This window comes from Herpailurus yagouaroundi, unplaced genomic scaffold (assembly GCF_014898765.1).
Source record: "Herpailurus yagouaroundi ecotype Mexico unplaced genomic scaffold, PumYag 195, whole genome shotgun sequence".
Classification (NCBI taxonomy): domain Eukaryota; kingdom Metazoa; phylum Chordata; class Mammalia; order Carnivora; family Felidae; genus Herpailurus; species Herpailurus yagouaroundi.
In genome coordinates, this window is record NW_024412426.1 from 13,260,133 (window position 1) to 13,273,494 (window position 13,362).

Genomic DNA, 13,362 nt, shown 5'->3' on the forward strand with positions numbered 1-13,362 from the left:
TTGATAATAGCCATTCTAACAGGTGTGAGGTGGTCTCTCATTGTGCTTTTGATTTGCATTTCCCTGATAAATAGTGATGTTGAGCACATTTTCATGTACTTATATGACAATGGTAATCTGTATGTCTTCTTTGGAAAAATATCTATTCAGATCCTCAGCACATTTTTAATCAGATTACTTTTAGGTATTGAGTTGTATGAGTAGTTCTGTATGTTGATTTCAACATTAGCTACATGATTCTGTTTATGGTATCAAAATTACATAGAAGTAAACACACATACAAATATACACATATAAGCAAATGAGTACATAGAAAAACTAATGAAAACTAAATAAGGTATGTAATCTAATTAGCATTTGTATTAGGATTCTCCAGAGAAACAGGGCCAGACTGTACATACACATATACACATGTACATACACAATACACATACATGTCTGGAAGTTGGAGACCCAGGAAAGCCAGTTGTGTAGTTTGAAAGCCTGAGAACCAAGGGAACCAATGCTGTCAATTCTAGTCCAAGTATGAAGGCCTGAGAACCAGGAACACAGGGAACAGGAGGACATCCTTGTCTCCATTCAACAGTCAGGAGGAGAAAGGGTAAATTCAACTTTCTTCCACCTTTTTGTTTTATCCAGGTCTTCAAGGAATTAGATAATGCCCACTTACATTAGGGATGGCCATGTGTTTTACTCAGTCTGCTGATTCAAATGCTAACCTCCTCCAGAAATACTAACACAGACACAAGCAGCTATCTGGGCATCCTGTGGCCCAGTCAAGTTGATGCACAAAATTCACCATCACAGCAGTATTGTATCAATGTTGATTTCTGGTTTTGATATCGTATATGTAAGATGTTAAAAGAAGATGTCACCATTAGGGGGTGTTAGGCAAAGCTTACACAGGACTGTATGTACTATTTATGCAACTTCCTGTTTCTAGAATTACTGAAAAAAATTATAAGTCAATTCGAAAAGAGTTAAGATTACTTCTAAAATGATATCATCTTTACTTATTTGCATTCTGATTGAAAAGTACAGAAAGAGCCCCACTTTATTCTAAGAACAATTCTCTCTAAGATTTTAAGAAAACCCAGGGAAGAGCTCTTAGTAGAGCATCGAATGAATTGTGCTCTTGGTTAGACTCTGATCCTATTAGACTGATTCCCTTTTAATTGGATTCCCTCATATACTGAATTTTCTGCTCCTGAATTTCCATCTGCCAGAGACTGGGTATGACTGAACATTCCGGATCCTGACCACTTGTCTACCTGGCTCTCAGGTGGTACTTCATTATTGTTCCATCTCTACTAAGCTGGATAATGGTCTTAGACAAAGTCTGTACTTTCTGATTATGTGATTTGCATACCATTGCCAGGTTAAATGACCTTTCCTTAGTTTACCATTCTAAATGTGACAATTCTGCCCCATTATTCTCTTAGAGTATGAGTACAGGTATTTTTCTATCATAATACCACCCTTTGTACTCATTTAGTATTTGTTTGTTTATGCACTTAATGCTCATCTCCCCACTAGACTATAAGCCCAATGAGGACAGAGACTATGTCTATTTCCTTCCTTAAGTGGGGGAGGAAGCCATGTGCAAGCATGGGCTTCATGGTCTGGGCCAAAAGTGGGAAAAGCAAGGATAAAGAATCTGAGGAGAGATTTCTTGAAAGTTTGAAGAAGAGTAATGAAGCCAGTGTGGCTGTGTAAAGTGAGCACAGGGGAAACTATAGAAATGAGGGCAGAGAGGTAACAGATATTGGGGAGTGCAGAAGATGAATTCAGGGCCACATAGGTGATAGCCCTGAATCACCTAGGGCTATCACCCTAGGTGAGATGAGAAATCTCTGAAGGGTTTTATTTATTTATTTATTTATTTATTTATTTACTTACTTATTTATTTATTTATCTTTATTTATTTTTGAGAGAGACAGAGAGAGAGACAGAGTGTAAGTGGGGAGGAACAGAGAGAGAGAGGGAGACACAGAATCCAAAGCAGGCTCCAGGCCCTGAGCTGTCAGCACAGAGCTCAACACGGAGCTCGAACTCACGAACCACAAGATCATGGCCTCAGCCGAAGTCAGACGCTTAACCCACTGAGCTACCCAGGTGCCCCTGAAGGGTTTTAAACATAAAAAATTATTTGACATGTTTTAAAGGTATTTCCCTTTTCTGATTCTCTAGTATCTCTTTGAACCAGCTTTTAAAGAGAGAGAGTGGGGAGGGACAGAGAGAGAAGGGGACAGAGAATCCAAAGTGGGCTCCTCACTGGCAGCAGCAAGCCCAATGTGGGGCTTGAACTCGTGAACTGTGAGATCATGACCTGAGCTGAAGTCTGATGCTCAACTGACTGGGCCGGCCAGGCACCCCTAAATTGAACAAACTTAAAAGAGGAAAAGAGGGATGCTATTTATCAATTCCCTAAAATCTCACACCTGCTACCTAGGAGACCCTTGCCAAGTGTTTTTCTTGCATCATTTCCTTTTGTCCAATTATTTATCACATTAAGCAAATTAAGAAACCAAGGCTTGAGGCACCTGGATGGCTCAGTTGGTTAAGCGTCTGACTTTGGCTCAGGTCACGATCTCGCAGTCAGTGGGTTTGAGCCCCACGTCAGGCTCTGCGCTGGCAGCCTGCAGCCTGCTTCAGATTCTGTGTCTCCCTCTCTCTCTGCCCCTCCCCTGCTCACACTCTGTCTCTAAAAAATAAATAAACATTAAAAATTTTTAAAGAAATTAAGGCTTAGGGAGATTATAAAAATTACCCAAAGTCATATATAGTAAATTGCAAATTTCTGATGCAAACCTGGATCTGCTCATTTTAAAGCTCATTCCAGCTATTCTGCTGTACTTCTGGAGTATAATCTGATTTAAGGAGTGGAAGAAGATAAGGCCGTAGAGGTAAGCAGTCTTCAGATTGTCAAAGATTTTGTATACCATATATAGTAGATGCTTATATATTTTATCTGTCTGGTTTTCCCTCCCCTTCCTGCTCAACTATCCATTGTAGTATCTTCTCCCCAGGGCTGGGTTGGGTATATGATTTGTACCTGGCCTGTCAGAGTGACTCATTCATTCCTCTAGCTACGTGATTGAGCCAAAAATGAACATGTGATCCCAGCCAGACCAACCAGAGGCTTTCATTTTGGAGTTTTTTATTGAAATTAGAGAAGAGGATTTCTCTTCTGGGTCTTGGAGATGGAAGTATATAATTAGGAAATACCCATCAACCATCTTTCTTGCCACATGGAAAAACTAGTCCACAATGGGAAAAAAATAATTTGTGCATAATACTCTTCATTGTCAGTCAACTCAGGAATGCTTTGTGATGTACCCCAGAGCAGGGGTGGGAAGACAGAATGCATGTTATTTTTGTATATTTACATTAGGCATATTAATATTATGTATCTTAATATAAAGTCAAAGACTTGTAAATTGGTAGAATCTCTCAATCAACAATAGGTTTCCTAAAAAATTCAATATCTCTATTCTAGGCTGTTTGTACATTAAGACAGTCCTCCATCTGGACTAAAGACTTGCATCCACTATTCTTCCTCTCCTCCCAAACTCATCCCATTAAATCAACAAACAGAGAGATCCTTCTCTTTACAAAGTCAGCAGAAACAGGACAGAAGAGATGTCGGATGCTGTGATTTATAAGAATTAAAAGAGTAGAAAGATCCACAATGTGTAATCAGTACGTGTCACACCTCTGTTCAAAGCTCCCAGAGACTCTCTATCACATTTAGGATAAATCCAAAGTCATCACCATGGCCTATGAGGTCCTAGATGACCAAGCCTATGTCTTCCTTTCTGACCTCATCTTCTATCAGTTTCCTTCTTGCCCAACTCCACTCCAACTGGGCTCTTGCTGTTCCTCAAATACTCCAAGCACCCTTACTTCAGAATGTACATTCTGTTTCCTCTTTTTGAAACACCTTTCTCTCAAATACCCACATGGCACTCTCAACTTCTTTCAAGTCTCTGTTCAGATGTCACCAAATCATTGAGCCTTTACTGCCCTCCCTAACTAAAATAACCTACCCAAACTTGTGTGCTGCTTTCTTTATAGTACTCATCACTACCTATTTGTTTCTTTGTTAATTATGTGTCCACCCTCACTGAAATGTATGCTCCATAAAAGCAAGGAGTCAAATGCTTTGGCCACTGCAGTATCCCCCACACCCTCTGGCACATAGTAGTGAGTGCTTGGTTACTAATCTTTGATTGGATAAATGAATGTAATTTGACATTTGTTGTGACAGTGTGCTAATAATTGATTTGTAATGATTACCGAAGTATTCAGAGTTCCTTGAGTCTTTCTATTCTTGTTTTTTTCAACGTTTTTTATTTATTTTGGGGACAGAGACAGACAGAGCATGAACGGGGGAGGGGCAGAGAGAGAGGGAGACACAGAATCGGAAACAGGCTCCAGGCTCTGAGCCATCAGCCCAGAGCCCGACGCGGGGCTCGAACTCACGGACCGCGAGATCGTGACCTGGCTGAAGTCGGACGCTTAACCGACTGCGCCACCCAGGCGCCCCTCTATTCTTTTTTTTAAAAAAATATTTATTTTGTGAGAGACAGAGAGGGAATGTGCACGCACATGTGCATGCACGCAAATGGGGGAGGTCAGAGAGAGAGGGAGAAAGAGAATCCCGAGCAGGATCCACACTATCAGTGCAGAGCCAGATACGGGGCTTGATATACATATACATACACATATGCACATACATCTATGGAAGTTGGAGACCCAGGAAAGCCAGTTGTGTAGTTTGAAAGACTGAGAACCAAGGGAACCAATGCTGAGCCGAAATCAAGGGTCAGACACTCAATGGACTGAGCCACCCAGGCACCTTGAGTCTTTTTGTTCTTAAATTAATATCACTAAACATTTTCCTTTTCTAAAATTGGTCATGCACATACACATACAACAGGTTTAAGAACCACTGGTTTTGTAGAAGTGTAAACATAGTTAAGATCACTGGTGATTAAATGAAGGATAGAATTGAGGGAGATAACATTATGAACAGACTGTTGTAACTCAGGCTTTGAATGAAGAAATATTGAATTAGACAAGTGAAAATGGGTAAAAGTACATATTAAAAAATTTTAGGTAGTAATGTTAGCAGAACTTGGAAAATGTCTTTCACGAGTGAGTTAAAGGGAGTAGTTAAGGGTGACTCCATATTTCTAGGTTGGGTGAATGGTTGATGATAATGCTACCAAATGAGAGAGAGAATACAAGAGTGGTGATGTGGAGATAGTGATGATCATCAGGTTAGTTTTGATAAGGCTGACTTGAGATAATGGTGAAGAAGACATCCAAGGAAATATGGTCAGCAGACCATCAGACATATGAGGCTGAAGGTCAAAGGCATGGTCTGCAGATTTAGATTTTGGTGTCATGTCCAACAATTCCAGCCTGTGAACATGCCCCCAAATGAAACCATCATCATTCCTCCCAAATTACCCTCTCTTTTCCTTCTGTGTTACCTCTAGAAGATTATATTCAGTTTCCACCCTCTTATAAATGGAAAAATATGTAAAGTAACTTTTTTAAATGCATTTTTAAAAGTAATCTCTACACCCGACGTGAGACTCAGACAGGTGCCCCTAAAGTAGCTTATTTTTAAATTAACTATAATTTTACTGATATTGCAAATGCACAAAACTTGCTTATCAAATAAGTCACAAAGAGAAGAACTGTCTCTATCTGAACCATTACTACTCCCCTGAAACAACCTGTTTTAGTTCTTAGTTTTTAATTTTAGGATTAATCTTTAAATTTCTAGATATACTGAGGTGCCTGGGTGGCTCAGTCATTTAAGCGGCTGACTCTTGATTTTGGCTCAGGTCACCATCTCACAGTTCATGAGTTCAAGCCCCACACCAGGCTGTGTGCAACAGTGAGGAACCTACTTGGGAGTCTCTCTCCCTCCCTCTTTGCCCCTACCCTGCTTGCGTTCTCTCTTAAAATAAATAAGTATTTTAAAAAATAAAAATAAATTTCTAGATATGATACCATTTCTTGGTTTATCAATTTTATACATTTTCTATTAATTTCTTATAGTGCAGATAAGTGTTTTGCTCTCTTATTTTCTGTTTATCTCTTCTCCCATCATCCTAATCTAACTTTATCACAATTTGTGGTCGCATCAACAGAATGTTCACATTATTGTGACTATATAAAAACTCAGAACCAAGCAGTGTACTTACAGCTTAATCAGCTTTTCTTGTCTGGCCCAAATTTAGTTTTTCTTTCAAATTTACTTAGCTTTTTCAGTTGCTTAGTTTTTAGTTTTCTCGTTTTTAACCTCTGTGCTTCGTTTTGGCAAATATTCTGTTTATCAAATTGCTGTCTCAAACATAACAGATAATCTCTCAATTCCATAGGTTTTCTGGAGACAACCCCCAAGCCCTTTGTCATCTTGTTCCAATTTAAGCAGTTGCTTCTAGACCTGCTGAATGTCTCATCCTGGCTCTTTAAGATTTATCATCAAAGTGGAACTGAATTTTGTCACTTTTCTATTTAGGCTACCTAGTTTAACAAGACTTACTATATTCCTCTTTCTTGTTTTATGCCCTTATTTTAACTGTAGCAATCATCCAATAGTTCCTTATAAAGGAGTACTTAAGAGGTACATTTTTTTTTTCCACTTTATTTTTTTGGTACTTGCATGTCTGAAAAAAAACCTCATTTAGCCTCACACTTAACTGGAATTTGGTGAGCTATAGAATTTCATCTTGAAAATAGCCTTCCCTCAGGATTTAACACGTATGTTTCCACTGATTCCTGGTGTCTACTGCTGCTGTTTCTGAGAAGTCCAATGCCATCTCTTTTTTTCTTTTAATTGTAACTTAACTTTCCCTTTTTCTCTGGATACTTTTAGGTTCTCTTCTTTCTCACTAGTGTTCCAAAATTTTGTAACACTATAGTTTGAGATTGTTTTCAGGCTGGTACTCTTTAACCTCTTTTCACTATAGGACATTTTATTTATAATTTAAAATTTATAAAGTAAAATTCTCCTATATTTTAAAATTTCTTTTATTTATTTATTTTAAGAGAGAGACAGAGGCAGGGAGGGGTAGAGAGAGACAGAAAGAGAGAGAAGGAGAATCTCAAGCAGGCTCCATGCTGCCAGCACAGAGTCCAATATGGGGCTCGAACTCATGAACTGTGAGACCATGACCTGAGCTGAAATCAAGAGTTGGACGCTCAACTGACTGAGCCACCTAGGCACCTTCCTATATTTTTCTTTTCTCTTTGCATACCTCCCATGTACTAGAAGTTGGATCTCTTGGACTTCTCTAATTCTTTTATCTTTTATTTCCCATTTCCCTCACATATCTTTTATTATCTTGAGTTTAGCTTTCTACATATAGTGAATTATTTACTATTAGCATCATGTGTTTAATTTCTACAAACTTTTTTATTTGATGATTGGTTCATTTTAGAGCATTATCTTTTAAGAAAGTCAGAGTTTCTTATCTGAACATATTAATTAAAGCAGGGGTTTTGCTAAGGGAGGGTTGGGAAGTGAGCCAATTGATGTCCTGTTTATCTGTCTACCCTATGCCACCTGCCTTCCCTGCTGCATCTTAGCTATTAGTTTGTAAAGAGTTTTCTGTCACTGAACTCCTGAGGCATTGAAGGACCAGATGGGAAGTGCAAAGCTCTCCAATTAGTGGAATAGAATGTAGACCCTCACAGTGAGGGAGTTTTCATCGAAATTTAAAATTATAAGCAATAAAGGATTCATGGTTTTGAATTCATACAAAAAGAAACAAAATTTCTGTTCAAGTTACAATAATATTGCAATCTCCTTACATACCAAGGTATTAGAAATAGTTATCTCTGGGTGGTGAGAATGTATGATCAGAAAGAAAGGAAATTCAAAAGAAGATTGACTGACTGAAATAAAATCGAGGAATAAGGGTCTACATGAAGTAGGAATGTAATGAGGTATGAGTTAAGGTGGGAGAGAAGTACAGAAGTCAGTGGAAAGATCATGGGTTAAATTTTCTGAGCTAGTACAGAGCTAAATGATAATGGTTGCTTTGGAAAGTGGTGGATGGTGGCTGAAATGGAGTAATACTGAAAATCATAGATCACTGAATGGGTTATCTGCACAGTCCTTATAATCTTCAAGAGCTTTGATGGGGGAGAGGTGCAGATGTGCAAGACTCTGAGCCATGTATCAAAATTCTTAAGGTCTAATTAAGGATTGTCCAAAGATAATGTGGATGAAGGAGTTGGCAGACCATACCTGTAGGATTTGCTACTTTATTCAAAGAAATAGCCCATCATACTTACCTGTGACTAAAACAGGCTATTTATAAATGGCAGCTCTTAGGATCAAGCTAGGAAGAATCATATTTTAAACAAAGCATTATATTTCTCCTCTGTTTAGCTTCATGGTAGATGTTTTTTGCAGTGCTGAAAATCTCTACTTTCTTACTAAACTGCTCTTTAGTATTTCAAACTCTTGATTTGTGTGCATACCTAATTGTACCAATGAATTCAGGGTAAAGGAAGATGAAAAGGTGGGGAGGGACTTGGAGTCTAAGAAATATTATAAGTCCCCTATTGATTTACAGAACTCTTTCAGTTGTTTACATACCAACTGATTGTCTTGTCTGCCCCAGGTCTGGCTGACCCACTTCCTGGTTTGATAAAGATTGCGTGGAAGCCAGGAAAACATTGGCAAGATTAGTCAGATTCATTCAGAGGAAGTTACTTAAGAACTCATTTTATTTATGTTCCTTTATAAATATTTCCACACCCACCCTTTACCTAAAGTGTTCACACTGCAACCCCTCAAAACAAAACAAAACAAAAACAAAAACAAAAAACAAAAAAACCCTAGAGTTATAATGAAAACAAATTTATATTCTGGTTCTCCATGTGTGGTCCTGTGTTTGTGATCAGTGCCTACAATTAGTGCAGATTTTAGGACTGGCTTTTTTCCTCTCATAACATGCAGTAAAAGTAATCCTGCTAGTATACCCCTCCCTTTAAGCCTGAAGTTCAATTCTTCTTCTGATTCCATAGTCTTTTAATATTCCTTCAATGTTTTTATAATGCTTATTTATTTATTTTTGACAGAGAGAACCAGCGTGTGCATGCACAAGCGGGGGATGGGCAGAGAGAGAGGGAGACACAGAATCTGAAATGGGCTCCAGGCTCTGAGCTGTCAGCCCAGAGCCTGACATAGGGCTTGAATCCACCAACTGTGAGAACATAACCTGAGCTGAAGTCAGAGACCTAACTGACTGAGCCACCCAGGAGTCCCTTCCCTCAATATTTTGTAAACACTAGGATTCTGCCTAATGGGATTCAGGAGCCCATATGGTTTGAATAGGGTGATTAATTGCTTTAAGTTACGAAAACATCCAGGGAGATCATTTGCTACCAGAATTCTTTCAATTCCACTGGCTTGTAGTCCCCTAAATTCATGGAAGTACAGACTGATTTTCCTATGTAATACACACACATACATACATGTATATGTACATACTTTTTTAAAAAGCAATTTTTAGCTCTGCAAATTAGAAACTTAATAGTCTGCTGATATCCCCTCAATATTACAACTATATTTCTCCTTGATAAAATAAAAGTTTGAGTTTCGTAATAGAATTGCAGATTCAGGGGATTTATATTCAAACGGTGCCCTGGGGATGTAATTTCCCAGTGGGTCAGAGTTCTGTTTTACCTTAAAACTGTATCAGTAATGCTGCAGACACATTTTTGCTTGTCAAGTCACCCCTTTCTGAACTACACAGAGCACATCCCTTTGGTTGATATATTCTCTTTGGTAATTTAGAAGCATCAAATAGGACACAGGTGTCTTTCACATTTCATCACATTTAATGATATTTCTAGGCCCTTGCTTTCTTGTTTCTGAAAGTGATTTGTACAGGTAGCAAATTTCAAACAGTAAGCATGAATTTTGTAGCAATATTTCATAGATTCTTAGATGCACACTTATGTTTGCATTTTACATGCCAGAAACTAGTATGTATGTTATTATTGACAGCATCTTACAATTAACCGGCACATTTTTCATTTTCTTGGTTATACATAAAATAATGGTTCATCATTGACTGCATAGCATCTTAGGTTCTATGAAATACGGTAGGTATTAGAAGGTAGTCTTTATTTCCAATACTTGCATCTCTTTTCAGTATCTCTGGTTCTTCAAAAATTTTGGATGTTACAGAGTGTGATAGTTAACATCTTATGTCAACTTGACTGGCCCTGATTAAATATTATTTCTGAGTGTGTATATGAAGGTGTTCCCAGATGAAATTAGCATTTCAATTGGTGGACTCAGTAGATTGCCCTCCCTCATGGGGGTGGAATCATCCAATCTGTTGAGGGCTTAAATAGAACAAAAAACTGAGGAAGGAGGTATTTGCCCCTTTATATTTCTGTCTGCCTGCTTGAGTTATCTCATCTCATCCTCTCTGGCCTTTAGACTGGAATTTACACCATCAGCTTCCCTGGTCCTCAGGCCTTTGGAATCAGATTGAATTACACCATGGGCTTTTCTGGGTCTCTCCAGGAAATAAATATATATATATATATATATATATATATATATATATATATACACACACACACACACACACACACATACATAAATATATACATATATATAAATATATATATATAAATACATACATATATAAATATATATACATATATATAAATATATATGTATATAATTTCCTATTGGTCTCTGTCTCTGGCAAACCCTGACTAAAACAGAGAGGACATAAATTTGATTCACAAAAACTTGGATGCATTATTATTGTTATAAGACTTGCTGTTTTGGGAGAGTAAAGCCATTGGTATCATGTCTTGCCAAGCATCATCAGCATATGTACTTCTTAAAGATTTATATGTTACAGAATGTCCATATCTCATTACAACAATGCAGAATTCCTTTCTAGTTTGACTCCTTTCTCATATAATTGAGAAATAGGGCATCAACCTGTTCCTACTTTAGAAATGTTTATTCTCAGAAGATCTATCTATGTACCGAGACTGTACAACTTCAGCTCTGGATAGAATTACTTTAACAGAAATAAATTATAATATTATATGGATAACTTTTGCTCAGAAGTTTTCTAAGCAACAATCATTTTTGGACAATATCTGTCTTTTGTCAAACTGTTCCCTAGGCCATCACAAATTACGCTGTTCAAAACCACTTACTTAATGAAAAATATCCTGAAAAACTGCTGTCAAAGAATAAAGTTAGCTTAATTTTTTTTCTTTCCTTTTTCTTTTTTTGTTTTTTGCTTTAGTCTCCTATTATTAGTTTTCATCTGTTTATTATTAACTTTTTTCTATCATTTCTTTTTTTTTTAACGTTTATTTATTTTTGAGACAGAGAGAGAGCATGAACAGGGGAGGGTCAGAGAAAGAGGGAGACACAGAATCTGAACAGGCTCCAGGCTCTGAGCTGTCAGCACAGAGCCCGACGTGGGGCTCGAGCCCACAGACTGTGAGATCATGACCTGAGCCGAAGTCGGACGCTCAACCGACTGAGCCACCCAGGCGCCCCTATCATTTCTAATTGTTGTAAGCAGCATCAGATTATCTTTGGGAGGGGCACCTGGGTGGCTCAGTCGGTTAAGCATCCGACTTCGGCTCAGGTCATGGGCTCACAGTTTGTGGGTTCGAGCCCCACGTCGGGCTCTGTGCTGACAGCTCAGAGCCCGGAGCCCAGAGCCTGTTTCAGATTCTGCGTCTCCCTCTCTGTATGCCCCTCCCCCACTCGTGCTCTGTCTCCCTCTGTGTCAAAAAATAAATAAACATTTAAAAAAATTATCTTTGGGAACATGTTGAGTTTAAATCAATTAATATGACTACAAAAAATTTTACATAAAGCATATGTAAATTTATATATCACCCAATTTATAATGAAACTTTTATAATAGGACAAAACAAAGTCAAATTATTTTTCTAACAAATTAAATTATATAAATATTGAATAAAATTGTACACTTGGACCCAGTTAACATTTTGTTAATTTTTTGCAACAAACTTAAGAGGTGCTTTTTGCCTTTAGAACAGAGCAGTGTGCCTTCTTTTACCTCTTTTACTTTTCCTTCTATTATTTTTGTACGTAGTTATAATTCGAGTCAGGAACATTTGACACAATTTTTCTATTGATTCTTATGAATATGATTTTATAACTAGTGGTTTTATAATTTCCGTGTGAAATTATGTTCTTTTTCTATTTTATGTGAGAAAATAGACACTATAAAATTATCAGTATCTTGCCCTATGAAGATAATGGCAACCAAATGTTTTATTTATTTGTTAAATTATTTTTTGGGAGAGCATAAGCAGGGGAGAGGCAGAGAAAAGGGGACAGAGGTTCCAAAGCAGGCTCTGCCTGATAGGCTGACAGCAGTGAACCCGATATGGTGCTTGAACCCACAAACCACAAGATCATGACCTGAGCCAAAGTTGGACATTCAACTGACTGAGCCACCCAGGTGCCCCCCCCCATATGTTTTATTTTGAGTGATATAGTGAATGTCCATGATATGTAGCTATTCTACAGGCTTACTACTTTATTCACGAAGTTGAACAATTTTTGTCATTGGATTGGAAATGTTTTTTTTAATAAAATTAAAGTATATTTCTTTTTAAGAGAAAGAGAGTGTGAGCAAGGGAGGGACAGAGAAAGAGGGAGACAGAGAATCCCAAGCAGGCTCCACACTGTCAGCCCAGAGCCTGATACAAGGTTCGATGTATGTGAGATCATAACCTGAGCTGAGATCCACAGTCAGATGCTTACCTAACTGAGCCACCCAGGCGCCCCTAGATTGGAAAATTTTTAATGAAAGTTTTCTACCTAAAATTAAAAAAAAAATTTAGAGAGGTGAACATGTAATTGTTGAAACCATTTTACAACACAAAAGTTGTTGGCATGGTTCAAGGATGTGTTTTCAGTGATTTAAAAATCTTTTGTTTTTAGGTTTATTGTCTCATAATGCAAAGGAAAAAAAGGATTTTAAGATAACTATCAAGTAACTGAAAGAGGAGGCACCTGATAGAATATTTGTTAAATGTGTTCATTTTATTGGTACATTTTCTGTAAAAATAATCTTTTTTTTCAAGTTATCATATTTTCCTTCATTTAAGACATTAGAATGTCCTAACCTAGCCATGACTGTGGATGCAAGAACAATCCTGTTCGTCAACTTTTTGATTACAAATGACAAGGAATAGAGGTGCCTGGGTGGCTCAGTTGGTTAAGTGACCAACTTCAGCTCAGGTCATGATCTTGCTGTTCCTGAGTTTGGGCCTCCTGACTGGACCTCTGCTGACAGC